Below are 20942 nucleotides of genomic sequence, written 5' to 3' on the forward strand. Positions count from 1 at the left end.
CCTGCCTGCCGTCCTGTACCCTGTCACACCACACTGGATTATTGACCTCTGCCTGCCCTGACCGTGAGACTGCCTGCTGTTCTGTACCTTTTGGACTCTGTTCTGGATTACTGACCTCTGCCTGCCTTTGACCTGTCGTTTTTGTCTGCCCCCTGTTCTAGTAATAAGCTTTGTTACTTCAACACTGTCTGCATCTGGGTCTTCTCCTGAAACGTGATATTCTGACACCATTGGCTTTTATCTTCGTCATCCATCCTTTGTACTGGTTTCTGACACCAGTGCCTTTGATCTGTGTCATACATACTTTGTACTGGTTTCTGACACCATTGGCTTTGATCTTCATCATCCACCCTTTGTACTGGTTTCTGACACCATTAGCTATGATCTTTGTCATCCATCCTACTGTTTATGCAGATGGTACCAAGTCACAAGTGAGGGATGCACCTCCTCCAAGATGAACATAAACAGAACAGAAAGATGAAAACACACAAATGTGACCAGATCTTCTGTGTCACCATAGACGGGACACAAAGTGGGACCGAAAGGGGCGAGGGCTGGCCTGGTAGCAGGTGGAGCTCTTTGGAGACGTAAAGCCAATCTCACCGCAGCATGGAGTGGACCTCGCCACTCTCTCCCTCCCTCTGTCTCTGGGAGATACTTTTGGTCATGTAGTGTATGTGGACACCTGCTCATCAAACATCTCATTCCAAAATCATGGGCATTAATACGGAGTTGGTCACCCCTTTGCTGCTATAACAGCCTCCACTCTTCTGGGAAGGCTTTCCACTAGATATTGTAACATTGCTGCAGGTACTTGCTTCCATTCAGCCACAAGAGCATTAATGAGGTCGGGCACTGCTCGCAGTCAGCGTTCCAATTCATCCCAAAGGTGTTCGATGGAGTTGAGGACAGGGCTCTGGGCAGGCCAGTCAAGGTCTTCCACACCGATCTCGACAAACCATTTCTGTATGGACCTCGCTTTGTGCATGGGGTCATTGTCATGCTGAAACAGGAAAGGGTCTTCCCCAAACTGTTGCCACAAAGTTGGAAGCACAGAATCGTCTAAAATGTAATTGCATGCTGCAGCGTTAAGATTTATGAAACTAACATGCTGACCACACCGCCCACATTGCGCGCCCGAGTGTTGCAAGATAAATGTACACATACATATTATAGAATTTCGTCCAAACTTCTCGCAAGCGTCTGCGCAGCCAAGCCCTAAAATAGAACTTGGTTCTATTTGTGACGCTTGACACGCTACAAGTCCAACCTTTCCCATCTCCTCATTAGTTTTTAGGAGCATATACCCACATGGACTGTTGAAACTGAATTGAGATCCACACTCCAACCACCATATAAAGTCCACAGAAAAAGAAGAAGAAGAAGACTGAAGTAGGAGAGATTACTAGAAAATAACTAGGATTCCCTTTTAATCTGTGGATTAATTGTTGGAGTAGAGAACACACATTTTGTGTGACTCGGAATGGGTCAAAATTCTACAAAGATCCAGGAGAAAAAGGACCTTGTACATTTCAGGTAAAATAACAACCCAATGTTTATATCCCAAGCTAGCTAGCTGTCACGTCCTGACCAGCAGATGGAGCTGGTGTAGTAGTTTGGGGGTCAGGACGTGGCAGTCTGGTGTGTGTCTTGTGACTCCTGATCAGGAACAGCTGGGAATCGTTGTTCCTGATTGGGAGTCACATATGTAGGAGTTGTTTGTCACTGGGGTTTGTGGGTAATTGTTTCTTGTTTAGTGTGTTTGCACCTGACAGGACTGTTGGCTGTCAGTTTCCTTGTTTTGTTTGTTATAGTGTTCTTTCTAATTAAATTCAAAGATGAATACTAACTCCGCTGCATTTTGGTCCATTCCTGAAGACAGCCCTTACAGAATTACCCACCAAACAAGGACCAAGCAGCGGAAGAGGAAGGAGCAGCTACAGGAGAGAAAAAGGGAGGAATGGACATGGGAGGACGTCCTGGACGGCAAGGGAGTCTACACCTGGGAAGAGATCCTGGCCGGAAGGGATCGCCTCCCATGGGAACAGGTGGAGGCACTCAGGAGAGTGGAGGCAGCTGGACAGAGGAACCATCGGGAAAGTTACGCTGGAACACGGTTGGCTAGGAAACCCGAGAGGCAGCCCCAAGATTTTTTTGGGGGGGGGGCACACGGGTAGCTTGGCCAGGCCAGGGAAGAGCCGTAAGCCAGCTACCCGTGACTACAGGGAGGTGCGTACGAGGTGGAGGGCGCCATGTTACGCTGAGGTGCGCACCATCTCGCCTATACGGACGCACAGCCCAGTTCGCCCAGTACCAGCGCCCCGCAGGTGCCAGGGCAAGGGGAGCATCGAGCCGGAAGGGGTGATGCCAACCCTGCACTCAAGACCGCCAGTGCGCCCTTTCGGTCCGGTGTTTCCCGCCAGACGCACTAGCATGGAGGTGCGTGTCTCCGGGCTGGCACGTCCTATACCAGCCCCGCGCATCAGGAGTCTAGTGTGTCAACCCAGCCTCGCCAGTCAACAGTCATCAGAGCTGCCCGCCAGTCAACAGTCGTCATCAGAGCTGCCCGCCAGTCAACAGTCGCCATCAGAGCTGCCCGCCAGTCAACAGTCGTCATCAGAGCTGCCCGCCAGTCAACAGTCGTCATCAGAGCTGCCCGCCAGTCAACAGTCGTCATCAGAGCTGCCCGCCAGTCAACAGTCGTCATCAGAGCTGCCCGCCAGTCAACAGTCGTCAGAGCTGCCCGCCAGTCAACAGTCGTCAGAGCTGCCCGCCAGTCAACAGTCGCCAGAGCTGCCCGCCAGTCAACAGTCGCCAGAGAGGTCAGACTGCGCTGAACTGCCGGAGTGGCCAGACTGCGCTGAACTGCCGGAGTGGCCAGACTGCGCCGAACTGCCGGAGTGGCCAGACTGCGCCGAACTGCCGGAGTGGCCAGACTGCGCCGAACTGCCGGAGTGGCCAGACTGCGCCGAACTGCCGGAGTGGCCAGACTGCGCCGAACTGCCGGAGTGGCCAGACTGCGCCGAACTGCCGGAGTGGCCAGACTGCGCCGAACTGCCGGAGTGGCCAGACTGCGCCGAACTGCCGGAGTGGCCAGACTGCCCCGAGCTGCCGGACTGCCCAGACTGCCCCGAGCTGCCGGACTGCCCAGACTGCCCCGAGCTGCCGGACTGCCCAGACTGCCCCGAGCTGCCAGACTGCCCAGACTGCCCCGAGCTGCCAGACTGCCCAGACTGCCCCGAGCTGCCAGACTGCCCAGACTGCCCCGAGCTGCCAGACTGCCCAGACTGCCCCGAGCTGCCAGACTGCCCAGACTGCCCCGAGCTGCCAGACTGCCCAGACTGCCCCGAGCTGCCAGACTGCCCAGACTGCCCCGAGCTGCCAGACTGCCCCGAGCTGCCAGACTGCCCCGAGCTGCCAGACTGCCCCGAGCTGCCAGACTGCCCAGACTGCCTGGAACGGCCAGAGCCTGAGCCGCCTCCAGGATAGGTGGGTTGGGGAGGGAGGGTGTAGCACAGTGACGTCGTTGACGGCAGCCACCCTCCCTTCCCTCCCTTATTGTTTAGGGTTACTGTTTTAGGGTTTTGTTGGGGATTTTGTTTGTTGGTGGTTTTTTGTTGTTGTGGTTAGGTGCATTCCGGGGTCTGCACCTTGAGGGGGGGGGGGGGTACTGTCACGTCCTGACCAGCAGATGGAGCTGGTGTAGTAGTTTGGGGGTCAGGACGTGGCAGTCTGGTGTGTGTCTTGTGACTCCTGATCAGGAACAGCTGGGAATCGTTGTTCCTGATTGGGAGTCACATATGTAGGAGTTGTTTGTCACTGGGGTTTGTGGGTAATTGTTTCTTGTTTAGTGTGTTTGCACCTGACAGAACTGTTGGCTGTCAGTTTCCTTGTTTTGTTTGTTATAGTGTTCTTTCTAATTAAATTGAAAGATGAATACTAACTCCGCTGCATTTTGGTCCATTCCTGAAGACAGCCCTTACACTAGCTAAAGGTTAATGAATGTTTCATGTGTTTCGACATGTCCCCAGATTAATATAGTTAGTTTTGATATTTCAACCTGCGTGTCCTGATTGCGTCTGGTGTGGATGGACAAAATCAACATGCATGCGATGGTGCATGCAGACGTAGTCCGCATGTAAGGGGCATAGCCCGAACCATGAAAAACAGTCCCAGACCATTATTCCACCTCCACCAAACGTTACAGTTGGCACTATGCCTTTGGGCTGGTAGCATTTTCCTGGCATCCACCAAACCCAGATTAGTCCGTCGGACTGCCAGATGGTGACGTGGGATTTATCACTCCAGAGAACACGTTTCCACTGCTCCAGAGTACAATGGCTGCAAGCTTTACACCACTCCAGCCAAAGCTTGGCATTGCGCATGGTGATCTTAGACTTGTGTGCGGCTGCTCGCCCATGGAAACCCATTTCATGAAGCTCCTGACGAACAGTTATTGTGCTGACGTTGCTTCCAGAGGCAGTTTGCAACTCAGTAGTGAGTGTTGCATCCGAGGACAGACGAGTTTTAAGCGCTACCCACTTCAGCACTCGGTGGTCCCGTTCTGTGAGCATGTGTGGCTTAGCCGTTGTTGCTCCTAGACTTTTCCACTTCGCAATAACAGCAGGGCAGCTCCAGCAGGGCTGAAATTTGACGAACTGACTTGTTGGGAAGATGGCATCCTATGATGGTGCCACGTTGAAAGTCACTGAGCTCTTCAGTAAGGCCTTTCTACTACCAGTGTTTGTCTATGGAGATTGCTCGATTTTATACACCTGTCAGCAACAGGTGTGGCTGAACTAGCCGAACCCACTAATTTGAAAGGGTATCCACATACTGCTGTATATATAGTGTGTGTACATAGTGTATATATCGTGTGTATATAGTGTATATATAGTGTATGTTCTTTTCTTCATTCCCTTATCTTTTCTTCTCGTGTCTTCCAGTGGATTTGTTTCATGCAGTTGGTCAGGCCTTCATCATTAACGAGATAGTGACTATAGCGACACAGCTGGCCCCCACCGCACCGAAAGGCCCTATCTGGTATAACTAGCCCCAATCAAAGAGCATGTTCCACACAAACTGTCTATGAGGGGCACATTCATATCTGTCTTTATCTCACCAGTTTTCAAAGAAATAGTTCATAATCCATTGAGAGAAATTGGTTTTGTTTGTTTTTAATCATCATTAATATTGATGCTAATGTCAATGCTAAGGTACTGTAAGGTTAATGCAGCTGATGTTCTTAGTGTGTCTAGTACTGTATGTCTGACTTGACTTTCCCGTCTGGTCTGACACATACTGGCTGGCTATCACTAAGTCCATTAATCATCTCCCAATCTCAGGGTAAAATTTGTCACTCAATTGACTGAGCCCAGAGTGCATTCATATGCAGACAGTCAGTCACACATGGCAACTGTATTTGCAAACGTATCATCTCCTAGCCACGTGCAAATATTGGAACAATGACCAATGAGTAAACTACCATAGAACCATGTAACCAACCGATGGTTATGGATGAAGACCATCATGAAAATAAAATAAACCGTCATAACCGCTTAAAATCATTATATTTGTTGATCTTTTATGAACAAACAGCTGACTGAAGACGGGACGGCCAGGCATTCATGCCGGTTGAGTCAGTTTCTGCGATAACATAGACTCTTAACGACGTGATGAAACTTTGTTACCCCTTGCTGAAACAAACAAAACATGAATAGAATGGTCTTGGAACCTCTAACCCTGGCAAGTTGACTGGTAAACTCATGGGTATACTCAAAATGGCTGCCTGGTCCATGGTAATGTAGAATGTTCATTCAAATTATGTTAACTGATGTGGCTCATGCCATGGAATGTATATGTGAGTTTAATCAATAAATCACAGGACATGTTGATATGTACACTTCCTGCTTTTACTTCCTGCTTTGCTCCTATGAGTACACTCGCAATGGCTGCCAGCACACCCATTACGCCATCATTGACTTGAATGGTGATGCCCGTTCTATTCATTCTATTTCTATAGCAGCACATGCAGTCAGGAGCGGAGGAAATTTGAAAATCTGTGTCAATATTTTAAAGAATGCTATTTGAACGGTTATTGCGGTGACCGCAGTCATTTGACTGGCCAATGACCATCATCAAAAATTCCATGATCATCACAACCCTACTTGTGTTATCATCACACTCCTAAAGAGGTATTGTTGACATTACCAAGGGCTTATTGGCTTGATGACTCTTCTGTGTGCATTACAGAGAACAGGAACCAACGGTTAAGTGGTGTAATGTTGAAATGTGTTGTTGCAGCCAAGCCACAAACACATGCTCCCCTCCTTGTCTCTTTTGTTACTCTCTCTTCTCACTTCCTATTTGAGTGGTATCTTCTGGGCACGCCCCCCGAGCCTGAACCCAGAATCTGAAAAAACCTAACTGTCTGACAGAGGAAGTGAAAGTGCCATGGGAATATACCAGCCTTTCAGGAGTGCTGATGAGGAATTCAGGACTAAGTAGGAGCAACAAAACACAACAAAGCATTTTGTTCAACACTAGGGAGGTGACAGGGGAGCTATTGCCAAGGTAGTAACATGGTGCTGTTCAACTGACCAAATGTTGTTATGACACATAGGCACATTGTAGGTTAGCATCCATTTTTGTATCTTCCTGCTTGTAGGATGTGTTCTTGCTAGATTAAAGATACACCATGCAGAAATCGCTTCACCATTTCCTGGCTGCTAAAATTCCAATAGGGATCAGTGTCTCGTCAACGGGACAGTTGTAAATCATTCAGCGACTTGTGTCACCATCGTAGATTTTAGAGAAACAACAAATGTCGGAACGTATAAGTGTCTTATATTGGCTGAAAGGTAAAATTTGTGTTATATAACTGCACTGTCCAATTTACAGTAGCTATTACTGCGGAAAAAATGCCGTAATATTGTTTGAGGAGAGCTCCTAACAACAAAACACTTTTTTCACCGCGATAGGTTTGATAAATTCACCTCTGAGGATGAAATGTGTACTTACATTCTGAAATCTTGCTCTGATTTATCATCCAAAGGGTCCCAGAGATAACATGAAGTGTCGTTTTGTTAGATAAAATCCTTTTTCATATCCTAAAATGGTCCATATAGCATGCACGATCGATTTTGTATTTCCACTCGTTCAATTTGCAAAGAAAGGAATCTGTGAAAATCTTACCCTAAACGTTGTTTCAACCAGTGAAATCCTAGAACATAACGAGACTTCACTATATCATTAGGGGTGTTGTATATTCTATAGGACACCATATTTGGTCAGAGAGCGACGCCTTCATGCCACGACGATGACGTGGGCGGTCTTCACTTGAACGACTCTAACTTTGTCAAATCAGCACCAATCGGGGTCAAACAAAGCTAGCTAGATAGCCAATGAGCTGGGCTTTACGGAAGTATCTGGAAACCATGTATCTGTCGTAATATGTAGCTACTAACCTTGTAGGACAGCATGCCTTTTCATTTTGGACAAAAATTATAAGAATATTCAGAGTTATGAAGTTATGAAAACTGGTTGTTTTGCAAATGTTGAACTTATAATATGGCTGCTAATACTGGAAAAGCTGAATCAAAAGTATACAGATTTGTCGATATTCTTGCAGAAAAATGTAATATGAAGTGTCTCCTTCACGATTTGCCCAAGTGTACCTGGGTGACTTCACACTAAATGTCATGTAGTTCACTCATACTTCAAGTTATCTTTACAGTGCTGCCATCTTATGGACACCATCGGAATTACAACCAGAGTGATGGCTGGAAATGGGATCTTTCTGTTGCATTTCAAAGATGATGGTAGAAAAAAACGGTTTGTTTTTTTCTTTGTATTTTCTTCTACCAGATCTATTGTGTTATATTCTCCTACATTCACATTTCCACAAACTTCAAATTGTTTCCTGGTACCAAGAATATGCATATCCTTGCTTCAGGGCCTGAGCTACAGGCAGTTAGATTTGGGTGTCATTTGGGCGAAAATTGAAAAAAAGCGGGCTATCCCTTAGACATGATGTGACCCAGGAGACAGGACATGATGTGACCCAGGAGACAGGACATGATGTGACCCAGGAGACAGGACATGATGTGACCCAGGAGACAGGACATGATGTGACCCAGGAGACAGGACATGATGTGACCCAGGAGACAGGATATGATGTCACCCAGGAGACAGGATATAATGTGACCAAGGAGACAGGACATGATGTCACCCAGGAGAAAGGACATGATATGACCCAGGAGACTGGAGATGATGTCAACCAGGAGACAGGACATGATATGACCCAGGAGACAGTACATGATGTCACCCAGGAGACAGGACAAGGGATAGTCAGCTCTATTACACTGAACAAAAATATAAAAGCAATATGCAACAACTTAAAAGATGTTATAAGGAAATCAGTCAATTAAATTTTTTTCACATGACTGGGAATTCAGATAGACATCTGTTGGTTACAGATACTTAAAATAAAAAGCTAGAGACATGGATCAGAAAACCAGTCAGTATCTGGTGTGGCCCCCATTTGCCTCATGCAGCACGACACATTTTCTTCATATAGAGTTGATCAGGCTATTGATTGTGGCCTGTGTAATGTTGTCCCACTCCTCTACAATAGCTGTGTGAAGTTGCTAGATGTTGCCTAAAACTGGAACACGCTGTCGTACACATTGATCCAGAGCATCCCAAACATGCAGGCCATGAAAGAACTGGGACATTTTCACCTTCCAGGAATTGTATACAGATCCTTGGGGCCGTGAATTATCATGCTGAAACATGAGGCGACAGCGTTGGAAGAATGGCACGACAATGGGCCTCAGGATCTCTGAAATTGTGTTTGTTGTCTGTAGCCTGTGCCTGCCAATACCATAACCCCACTGCCAACATGGGGCACTCCGTTCACAACGTTGACATCAGCAAACCGCTCGCCCACATGATGCCATACACGCTATCTACCATCTGCCCGCTACTATTTAAACCTGGATACATTCATGAAGACAGGAATTAAATTGACTTGCCTAGTTAAATAAAGGTTACATGAAAAAATTAAAAAATGAATGAAGAGCACACTTCTCCAGCGTGCCAGTGGCCAACTTCTCCAGCGTTCCAGTGGCCATCGAAGGTGAGCATTTGCCCAATGAAGTCGGTTACAATGCCGAACTGCAGTCAGGTCAAGACCCTGGTGCGGACAACGAGCACGCAGATAAGCTTCCCTGAGAGGGTTTCTGACAGTTTGTGCAGAAATTCTTCGGTTGTGCAAACCCACAGTTTCATCAGCTATCCGGGTGACTGGCATCCTCCACCTGCCAGATGTAGAGGTCCTGGGCTGGCGTGGTTATACGTGGTCTGTGGCTGTGAGGTTGGTTGGACGTTCTGCGAAATTCTCTAAAACGACGTTGGAGGCGGCTTATGGTAGAGAAATTAACATTCAATTATCTAGCAACACCTCTGGTCGACATTCCTGCAGTGAGCATGCCAATTGCACGCTCCCTCAACTTGAGACATCTGTGGCATTGTGTTGTGTGAAAACACTGCACATTTTAGAGTGGCCTTTTATTGTCCCCAGCACAAGGTGCACCTGTGTAATGATCATGCTGTTTAATTAGCTTCTTGATATGCCTGTCAGGTGGATGGATTATCTTGGAAAACAAGAAATGCTCACTAACAAGGATGTAAACAAATGTGTGCACAAAATTAGAAGGAAATAAGGTTTTTGTGCGTATGGAACATTTCTGGGATCTTTTATTTCCGCTCATGAAACATGGGAACAGCACTTTATATGTTGCATTTATATTTTTATTCAGTGTAATAAGGAACAGCTAATCACCCTGACTGGAGTAAGTCAGTGTAAAGATTCTCAAAGCTATACCTACACAACTACTGAACTGCCAGAGCAAGGAGGGACATGTTAGCACGTAGATATAGCCCGCTAGCACATAACGTTCTGAGAACAATATATTTCTTAGAGCTTGGTGAGAGCGTGGTTGTCCTATGGTTATTTTGTATAAACTTCCCACAACATTCTGGTAATGGTGAAGGATAGTTACTTTGTAACATTCTCAGCACATTTGTGGCTCAGTTGGTAGAGCATGGTGTTTGCAACGCCAGGGTTGTGGGTTTGATTCCCACGGGGGACCAGTATGGGGAAAAAAATGTATGAAATGTATGCATTCACTACTGTAAGTCGCTCTGGATAAGAGCGTCTGCTAAATGACTAAAATGTAATGTAAATGTATTTGAACTTGACAAATAACTTTATTTTCTTCGTATTTCATTACTTTAACGGAACATTTCCTAAAAGTTCAAACATGGTTACATTTAATTGACATTTTGGGACTGTTCTAGGAATGTTCTCCAACTGGCTTGATATTGGAAATGTTCTCAAATAGTTCAGAGAATGTTACGTAACAACATTCTCCTGTGGGAATTTCAATACTTCTACGTAACATTTCCTCATAGTTCTATTTAAAGTCATGTTTTCAGAATGTTCAGAAAACGTTAATAAACACAGTTTTTCTGTGGGAATTTCAGTACTTCAGCATAGCGATTTCTGCCGGTTTCCTCATGGTTCTATTTAAAGTAATGTTCTCAGAACATTAGAAAACTTTCCATAAAAAATGCAAGAAAACATTACTAACGTTCAAGTATGTTATTGAAAAACATATATATTCTTTTCTAGGCAAAACTCTCTATCCTCTATCTTGTTAAATGTGTTCAGGTGTTTTGGTCACGTCCACTAATTGGCCACACCTGATCTTAATGAGTGCTTGTTTCCTTTGAAATGGGGTCTGTTTGAATAGACTAAAATGAACAGCTTTGTATGAGTTTAAAAAAAACATGGACTGCTAGCTCCATCCGGGTGGGGCAGTGGACTAATTCCATGGATAGAGAACAGAAGATCATAGGTTTGACTCTCACTGATGCTGTGTGCCACAATCAAGTGTTTGCATGATTAATGCTTAAGCAAATACATTTTCATGTGTTGTATCTGTACTTGGAGTTCAAAACAGTTAACCTAAACTAGCATTGTTATTAAAAATCTTATTAAAACATTCAGTGAAAGCTTTAAGAAAGTTACTAAAAAACCTCCAAATAACCTATCATTTCTGTTCTCAGACCGTTAATGAAAACTTTCAGGGAACCAAAGTAAAACTTTCTCAGAACCTCCCTGCAACCTAAAAATGTACTTTCCCAGAACAAGCAAATGTTCACTTCCATTCTCAGAACGGTTAAAGGGGAACTGATTAACCCTCGTTTTTTGGCTTGCTCCTCAAGAAATGCTGGCGGCCATGACAGAAGCCAAACGGGAGTCGGTTTGGGGGTGTGGTTTGATGTGGGTGTTTCTTGGGTGTGTCCTTGCCACCATCAAGACACAACCATCTGTCAGAACGTTGCCCGCAGTTGTTTCCCCCCCACTCAATCACAACAAACAAACCTCATGCATGTTGAGTTCAATAACTACAGGGAGATGTATTGTGAGATGCCAGAGGAAACTTTGAATAGATCAATAGCCTACGGAGTAATATGAGAATAATGCAATTGCTGAATTTATGTAGATATTCTAAACTAAGTGTTTTGATAACTTTCTAACGCAGTAAGAGGTCCGTGTAGAATAAACACGTTTTTACATAATATCACAGAAGCATTGTTCTGCTAATATAACAATGCACCTTTCACCTTTCATTGTCATTCCCAGCTGATACAGATACTGTGTCTATCAACATTGTGTCTGGTTGTAATGGGGCTACCTTGGCAAACATGTGGTCATACCTTCCTGTATGGTGTCCTGTATAAAACAGGAGTTCCCTGATCCTGGTGCAGAATACACAGGGTTTGATACCATTCAATTCAATAATAAAAAAAGACAATACAAGTAAAAGTTGTGTCTAGTCAAATTTGAATGCCATTTAGAGCAGGTATGGGCAACTTTGACTGTGGTGGGGTCACAAGAAATCTGAACTCATCAGGAGGGGCCGCCATGGGACGGAGAGAAGATTTAGCAATTTTATAACTTATTTAATGCACATTTTTAAGTTTTAGAGTTAATCTGTTGCAATCTTATACATTTTGCCATAGGGTGGAGAAAAGGAAACCGCACACTGTTCTTGATAGTATCACTGATATTTAATAAGCTTACGTAAGCTTATTAAATATCAGTGATACTATCAAGAACAGTGTGCGGTTTCCTTTTTTCATTCATCCTGTTTCAACTGTTGCCATGAACCTGTAACAAGATTGCTCAGATGTGCGAGTGCCTTTTGAATCTTGCCATAGGGTGGAGAGAAATGTTTGCCGTTTTAAATATGATATCTGAGTAAAACTGACTAACAAAATCAATGGTTCCCGCTACAAGTTTAGATAGCTGGCCACTAGACTAACTTACCAATCAAAAAAACATTTGCTGACATGGGCTAATTGAGTGACTATCAGTGACTGACATAACAAGAGAAAAACTGCTGATGCACAACCACATTTTGAAGTTCTACTATTCTACCTCGCAACAGGAAGTTGAGACCCTGACAACTGCCGCAGGCAATCCTCATAACCAATATACTTCTTCATCTTATGAGGTGGTGTTGACTGGGAGGGCCTGTGACGGGATGATACAAAAGACAGCCAAGAGGTAAAATGCATTTTGTTATAAAGGAAGGACAACGCTTTTTGAGTGTACTACTTGTCAGCTTGGCTGGCTAATTAACCTACTATTTTATCAAACCGGGTATTTTTTTATACACATTTCACATTACATAGATTACCGTTGTTGATGAAGCTGTCTGTTTCAACAGGGCAGTAACTCGGGTCAAGCTTATTGTAGGTCGTCACTAGTTACCACAGCCACAAAGTCATACAGGCTGCCTATTTGTGACCGACTACCTCGATTTGGTCTTATGTAGTAAAATTTGTAATTGTGTTTTTTACATTGGATAAAAGAAGAGACTAAGAGCTAGAAAATGGTATCTCATACACACTGCAATGGCCCTTATATGTTTTGGGACATCTATTGGAGAACTCTTCTTTGTCTACACCCATTCAGCATTGTTCACACCCTCTTAGGCCTTAACCCCATCCATCTCTTTAAAGCATGTGAGGCCATGTGCTAAACAGTGAGTATGGTAGTGTACAACCAAAGATTTCAAGACTAAAGACTGGTTTATACTACTTCTATCTACATGTCTGTAGACAGTTGTCGCAGTGACATCATGAACATTCTATTATCATCCGACATCAAACTTGACTTTGTCGGTATGAAAAAGTATAAACACAAAAATGACAGGCTGCATGACATCAGCAGCCTGTGGTCCAAAATAGCATATCTGGTGCATTTTAACACCAACAACCCTATCCATACAAATAAATGTAGTATATGTCAACCTAGCAAACCAGGCAACTAAAAGTAACTTCCGACACAATGTTTTTGGTTAGTTTATAGCTTGTTAGAAGGTGTAAAATCAAATCAAATCAGAGTTTACTTGTCACGTGCACTGAATACAACTGGTGTAGACCTTACAGTGAAATGCTTACTTACAGGCTCTAACCAATAGTGCAAAAAAGGTGTTAGGTGAACAATAAATAAGTAAAGAAATAAAACAACAGTAAAAAGACAGGCTATATATAGTAGCGAGGCTATAAAAGTAGCGAGGCTACATACAGGCACCGGTTAGTCAGGCTGATTGAGGTAGTATGTACATGTAGATATGGTTAAAGTGACTATGCATATATGATGAACAGAGAGTAGCAGTAGCGTAAAAGAGGCGTTGGCGGGTGGTGGGTGGCGGGACACAATGCAGATAGCCCGGTTAGCCAATGTGCGGGAGCACTGGTTGGTCGGCCCAATTGAGATAGATGTACATGTATAGTTAAAGTGACTATGCATATATGATAAACAGAGAGATGCAGCAGCGTAAAAAGAGGGGTTGGGGGGGCACACAATGCAAATAGTCCGGGTAGCCATTTGATTACCTGTTCAGGAGTTTTATGGCTTGGGCGTAAAAACTGTTGAGAAGCCTTTTTGTCCTAGACTTGGCACTCCGGTACTGCTTGCCATGCGGTAGTAGAGAGAACAGTCTGTGACTGGAGTGGCTGGGGTCTTTGACAATTTTTAGGGCCTTCCTCTGACACCACCTGGTGTAGAGGTCCTGGATGGCAGGCAGCTTAGCCCCAGTGATATACTGGGCCATACGCACTACCCTCTGCAGTGCCTTGCGGTCAGAGGCCGAGCAATTGCCGTACCAGGCAGCAATACAACCAGTCAGGATGCTCTCGATGTTGCAGCTGTAGAACCTTTTGAGGATCTCAGGACCCATGCCAAATCTTTTCAGTTTCCCAAGGGGGAATAGGCTTTGTTGTGCCCTCTTCACGACTGTCTTGGTGTGTTTGGACCATTCTAGTTTGTTGTTGATGTGGACACCAAGGAACTTGAACCTCTCAACCTGCTCCACTACAGCCCTGTCGATGAGAATGGGGGCGTGCTCGTTCCTCCTTTTCCTGTAGTCCACAATCATCTCCTTAGTCTTGGTTACGTTGAGGGATAGGTTGTTATTCTGGCACCACCCGGCCAGGTCTCTGACCTCCTCCCTATAGGCTGTCTCATCGTTGTCGGTGATCAGGCCTACCACTGTTGTGTCATCTGAAAACGTAATGGTGGTGTTGGAGTCGTGGGTGAACAGGGAGTACAGGAGGGGACTGAGCACGCACCCCTGGGGAGCTCCAGTTTTGAGAATCAGCGTGGCAGATGTGTTGCTACCTACCCTCACCACCTGGGGGCGGCCCGTCAGGAAGTCCAGGATCCAGTTGCAGAGGGAGGTGTTTAGTCCCAGGATCCTTAGCTTAGTGATGAGCTTTGAGGGTACTATGGTGTTGAATGCTGAGCTGTAGTCAATGAATAGCATTCTCACATAAGTGTTCCTTTTGTCCAGGTGTGAAAGGGCAGTGTGGAGTGCAATAGAGATTGCATCATCTGTGGATCTGTTTGGGCGGTATGCAAATTGGAGTGGGTCTAGGGTTTTTGGGATAATGGTGTTGATGTGAGCAATTAACAACCTTTCAAAGCACTTCATGGCTACGGACGTGAGTGCTACGGGTCTGTAGTCATTTAGGCAGGTTGCCTTAGTGTTCTTGGGCACAGGGACTATGGTGGTCTGCTTGAAACATGTTGGTATTACAGACTCAATCAGGGACATGTCAGTGAAGACACCTGCCAGTTGGTCAGCACATGCCCAGAGCACACGTCCTGGTAATCCATCTGGCCCCGCAGCTTTGTGAATGTTGACCTGCTTAAAGGTTTTACTCACGTCGGCTACGGAGAGCGTGATCACACAGTCATCCGGAACAGCCAATGCTCTCATGCATGCCTCAGTGTTGCTTGCCTCGAAGCGAGCATAGAAGTGATTTAGCTCATCTGGTAGGCTCGTGTCACTGGGCAGCTCGTGGCTGTGCTTCCCTTTGTAGTCTGTAATAGTTTGCAAGCCCTGCCACATAACACGATCATCGGAGCCGGTGTAGTATGATTCAATCTTAGCCCTGTATTGACGCTTTGCCTGTTTCATGGTTCGTCGCAGGGCATAGCAGGATTTCTTGAAAGCTTCAGGGTTAGAGTCACGCACCTTGAAAGCAGCAGTCCTACCCTTTAGCTCAGTGAGAATGTTGCTTGTAATCCTTGGCTTCTGGTTGCGATATGTACGTACGGTCACTGTGGGGACGACGTCCTCGATGCACTTATTGATAAAACCAGTGACTGATGTGGTGTACTCCTCAATGCCATTGGAAGAATACTGGAACATGTTCCAGTCTGTGATAGCAAACCAGTCCTGTAGTTTAGCATCTGCTTCATCTGACCACTTTTTTTATAGCCCGAGTCACTGGTGCTTCCTGTTTAAATTTTTGCTTGTAAGCAGGAATCAGGAGGATAGAGTTGTGGTCAGATTTACCATATCGGTTCAGTGTAAATGTAAACGGTACAGTGAAATGGTTACTCGCATAGTGAAGTCTTTTGTTTAGACATGTAGCTAAACAATGAACCATAATCCCAACTCATAACGTTACTTCCCTGCATTAATCTACAGGTAGCTAAAGCTAACCAACTAGCTAGGTTCAATGTTAGCTAGTTAGCAAACGTAAGGCTATACCTAGCAATGCAAATGGCTCTGAGTTATGTACAATTTGTACAATTTCTCTTCTTAAAATGTGATTTTAACACTAATCCTAAATTTAACACAACCTTAACTACACTGCTGACCTTATGCCTACCCTAACCTTAAATTAAGACCAAAAAGCTCATTTTTGTTTTCATTCTTTTTTTAAGATGTAACCAAATGTGGACTTTGTGGCTGTGGCTGTGGTAGCTAGAGGAACAGATGTAGACTGACTGTAGCTCCAGATTGGATTAGATTCAGGCCAGTGACGCCGTTACGGTTTGTTGTTTCTAATTCACTGTGTTAGTCAGTCTCAGACATGAGTTAGGCTTATTGAGTTTTGCCCTAGACAATACAGAATACACTTGTAGCTACGAACTATCTTGCAAATCCGACTGGTAGGCTAATGTGAGCTTGATAGCTAGCTAGCTAACGTGTAATTGCTTTTTAGGGACAGTCAATCTTAAAAAAAAATTCATTTTTACCTTAAACGTATGGCTTCATTCCCAGAACCAGAACAATGGGAAACCAAAAATGTATGTTACCACAACTTCCGAGGAACCAAATGTGCTAGCTGGGAGCCTACTCTTGGTAGTTTTCCTCATACCCTGCTGTTTTCCTTATACCCTGCTGAACAACAGTAAGTTACATTAGGCCAGTCAACAGTTTATAGTAATGAGTCTTCTTTAATAATAAGACTGGATGAGTTGAGTACACACTTAGAAAAATAAGTTATATCTAGAGCCTCTTCATGAATGATGTACAGTAAGCTGTCAAATCACTAGACTACCCAGCTCAATGCAAAACAGTTTCTAAATGGAAAGAGGAAGTTTCTTCAGACCAGTATGTTGCATGTTGAGAAAAGACTAGTCCTTATTTAATGTCACAATGTGAGAGTTTGTGGCTGGGGATTGGGGAAGGAAGGATGTGTCTGGCAGGCTCTCGGTTGTGTTCGAAATGGCACCCTGTTCCTTATATAGTGCACAACATAAGGCTCTGGTCAAAGTAATGCACAATGTAGGGAATAGGGTGCAATTTGGGATGTAGCCCCGATGTGTCTGTAGATGGCCCAGACAGAGACCTTTGAGTCTCGGACTTGTCAGATAGGGAGGCAAGGCTTCACAAATTGGTATGTTGGGTGCAGGGCTGGAGCACAATTAAGCATTTTCTAGCAGGATTAGACAAAGACGAGGACTGTTTCGGTCGAAAGCAACTCTTCATTGTCCCCTCTTCTCTTCTCTCATCCAATACCCCCTAAAAAAGACACCTGTCTTTGTGTTCAGAGAGTTTCACAATAGGTGTGCAAATGTGGAAGTCTATGGTGCCAATAACCCAATAAAACAAACATTAATTTGATAGGCTTCCATCATCCTTTCCTGTTTTTAGCCTGCCTGCTTCAGTAAGAGGCGACGACTCCAACAAACTCATTGTTTTCTATTTTCATTGGTTGTGGTTTGAAGTGTCTGTCCAACTGTATTTAGCTCAAGCATGTGTCACATTCACAGCTTTAGCCAAGACAATGCACTCTCTTGTTGTGTCATTGTTCATGCTATTACTTTATGGTTTGAATAAGTGTCCTGTGATCTGTTGGTCCAAATTTAAAAGGTTTGTCTAACATTCGCCTCTCAGTGTCAGGCCATTGAGGGCAGGCTGGTGGGTTGGCACTTGTGCCTACTATCTACCATGTCAGAATTGGATGGACACACAGTATTTATCCATCTCATTCACAGTTCAGGGATCAGCTTTAATGAGTAATTAGAAATTGACATGTGTCACAGGAACCACAAAGTGCACAGCTCTTTGAGTCTCACAAACAGGACAGCACCATCACAACCCATAGGGCGGCGCACAATTGGCCCAGCGTAGTCCGGGTTAGGAGAGGGTTTTGGCCTACCCCAGCCAAACCCAGACAATGCTGGGCCAATTGTGCACCGCCCTATGGGACTCGCCTGGATTCGAACCATGGACTGTAGTGACGCCTCTTGCGCTGAGATGCAGTCCCTTAGACCAGTGCACCACTCTACAGTCCATTTGCACACGCAGGGCCCACGTCTGAGTGTGTGGTCATGGAGACAGCATGCCAAGCGCACATACGTCAGGACACAGGGTAAATGTACTTTTAACGGCTCTTAAGTTTTAGTAGACAAGCAGGCTTTTGTGGGGAGGGGGCAAGAACAACGCACCACCTTCTTTTCTTCAGGAGCTTTGTCTGTCTTGGTCGGGTGGACGTGGAGAGGAGTGTGAGTGGAGGATGGGCAGTGTGTGTGTGCTCAGGTCTCTTACCTACATACACACATAAACACACACTGAGTTGTTCACCCTGGATTCACTTGATATACTTAATTAGTTTCCAGTTTGTTCTATGATGATTGTTCACATTTCTCTTAAGGATCACTCTCTTTATCTTCCTTCTCTGGTGCTGCATCTTCCCTCCCTCTAACTCTGGATCTGTTCATAAAGGTGATATGAACATACTGTATATATTTCTGTATGAAGGTGATTTCCCGTGCTGCACCTAAAACCACTTCATAGCCTAGCTACCCCTCACAGAGATGTATCCATTCACATCCAGTCCACAGCTCCTCTGTTCCAGTCCACAGCTCCTCTGTTGAAATCCACAGTTCCTCTGTTGCCGTCCGGTATCATCCAGTCCACAGTATCATTCATAAGTGCTTAGGAACTTTGTAAATAGCTTACTTCTGCTATTGCCTAGTTCTCACTGCTTTTTCTGTCTTGAGTTGGGCTCAGTTCAGTAATATCTGTGGTATGGGGACAGGCTGGTGTGTAGTGTGGAGAGAACAGAATGTTTTATGCTACAGAGCTGATGGCTGCTGTCTATGAATAAGACAGGAAGACTACTGTATGTTCCTGTCAGACACTGCTGAAAGCCATGGATGATGCTGAGAGCCATGCTCTGAGAATATAACTGCACTGCAAAATGCCTCACTTCTCCACCGCTAAATCCGTGTTTAAGTCCCAGCTCATGTCAGCAACAACTATAGACAGAGAGGAATATATTGTGTGTCACGTTATGCAGGATCTTACTTCAGCCCACTAATGTTTCCTCTCAAATACATTTCTCTAGTGATTCCCACACACATTCACCACATTGTCACAAATGGCTTTCCGTTCTCAGCCAGGGAGGGACGACTGTGTAGTAGACTGACCCTTATTGGTAGCCAATCAAATGAGGGAACCCCTAGGTAGCCAAGTCAATTTGACACATATTGAGATGTAGGGCTCTTTGACACATAGATCCAGGGGTAATGAGCAGTCCATACATAGTTCTGTCTCTACACATTTTAACTGGATGGACAGAATGTAAAGAAACAGGAATATTATGTTCTGCCATAATCATTGCTCCACAATCACCTAGTATCTGGTTTAATGTAAAACATACTACATTTTATCAGTACAGTATATATGACATAACTGAGTGCAGGCAGGCTCAGGGGGCAGGTTCTCTGAGGTTGTCTCCCTCTCCTTCTTCACTCTCCCGTTAGTATCAACATCAACACACAGAGAGAAGCAGGCTCTTAGCACAGATCCCCCATCCATGATTCATACTTCCCCCCTGACTGCACTGCACGTCTCAACTTTATACAATGGCAACAGGAGCACTCTCCTCTCCACTGTGACCTATTGGCTAATTATAGCTGCTGCTGCTGTGGTCCGCTGGCTATTTATAGCTGCCGCTGTGGTCCGCTGGCTATTTATAGCTGCCGCTGTGGTCCGCTGGCTATTTATAGCTGCCGTTGTGGCCCACTGGCTAATTATAGCTGCCGTTGTGGCCCACTGGCTAATTATAGCTGCCGTTGTGGCCCACTGGCTAATTATAGCCACTGCTGTGGACCGCTGGCTAATTATAGCTGCCTCTGCTGTGGCCCACTGGCTAATTATAGCTGCCGCTGCAGTGGTCCACTGACTAATTTATAGCTGCCGCTGCCGCTGTGGCCCACTGGCTAATTTTAGTTGCCGCTACTGTAGCCCACTGGCTATTTATAGCTGCCGCTGTGGCCCACTGGCTATTTATAGCTGCCGCTGCATCCCACTGGCTAATTATAGTTGCCTTTGCTGTGGCCCACTGGCTAATTAGAGCTGCCACTGCTTTGGCCCACTGGCTATTTATAGCTGCCGCTGCTGTGGCCCACTGGCTGTTTATAGCTGCCGCTGTGGTCCGCTGGCTATTTATAGCTGCCGCTGTGGCCCACTGGCTAATTATAGCTGCCGTTGTGGCCCACTGGCTAATTATAGCTGCTTCTGTGGACCGCTGGCTAATTATAGCTGCTTCTGTGGACCGCTGGCTAATTATAGCTGCCGCTGCTGTGGCCCACTGGCTAATTATAGCTGCTGCCGCTGTGGCCCACTGGCTAATTATAGCTGCCGCTGCTGTGGCCCACTGGCTAATTATAGCTGCTGCCGCTGTGGCCCACTGGCTAATTATAGCTGCCGCTGCTGTGGCCCACTGGCTAAATATAGCTGCTGCTGCTGTGGCCCACTGGCTAATTATAGCTTCCGCTGCTGTGGCCCACTGGCTAAATATAGCTGCTGCTGTGGTCCGCTGGCTATTTATAGCTGCCGTTGTGGCCCACTGGCTGTTTATAGCTGCCGCTGTGGTCCGCTGGCTATTTATAGCTGCCGCTGTGGCCCACTGGCTAATTATAGCTGCCGTTGTGGCCCACTGGCTAATTATAGCTGCTTCTGTGGACCGCTGGCTAATTATAGCTGCTTCTGTGGACCGCTGGCTAATTATAGCTGCCGCTGCTGTGGCCCACTGGCTAATTATAGCTGCTG

This window comes from Salmo salar, chromosome 01 (genome assembly GCF_965601325.2).
Source record: "Salmo salar chromosome 01, fSalSal1, whole genome shotgun sequence".
In the NCBI taxonomy this organism is placed as follows: Eukaryota; Metazoa; Chordata; class Actinopteri; order Salmoniformes; family Salmonidae; genus Salmo; species Salmo salar.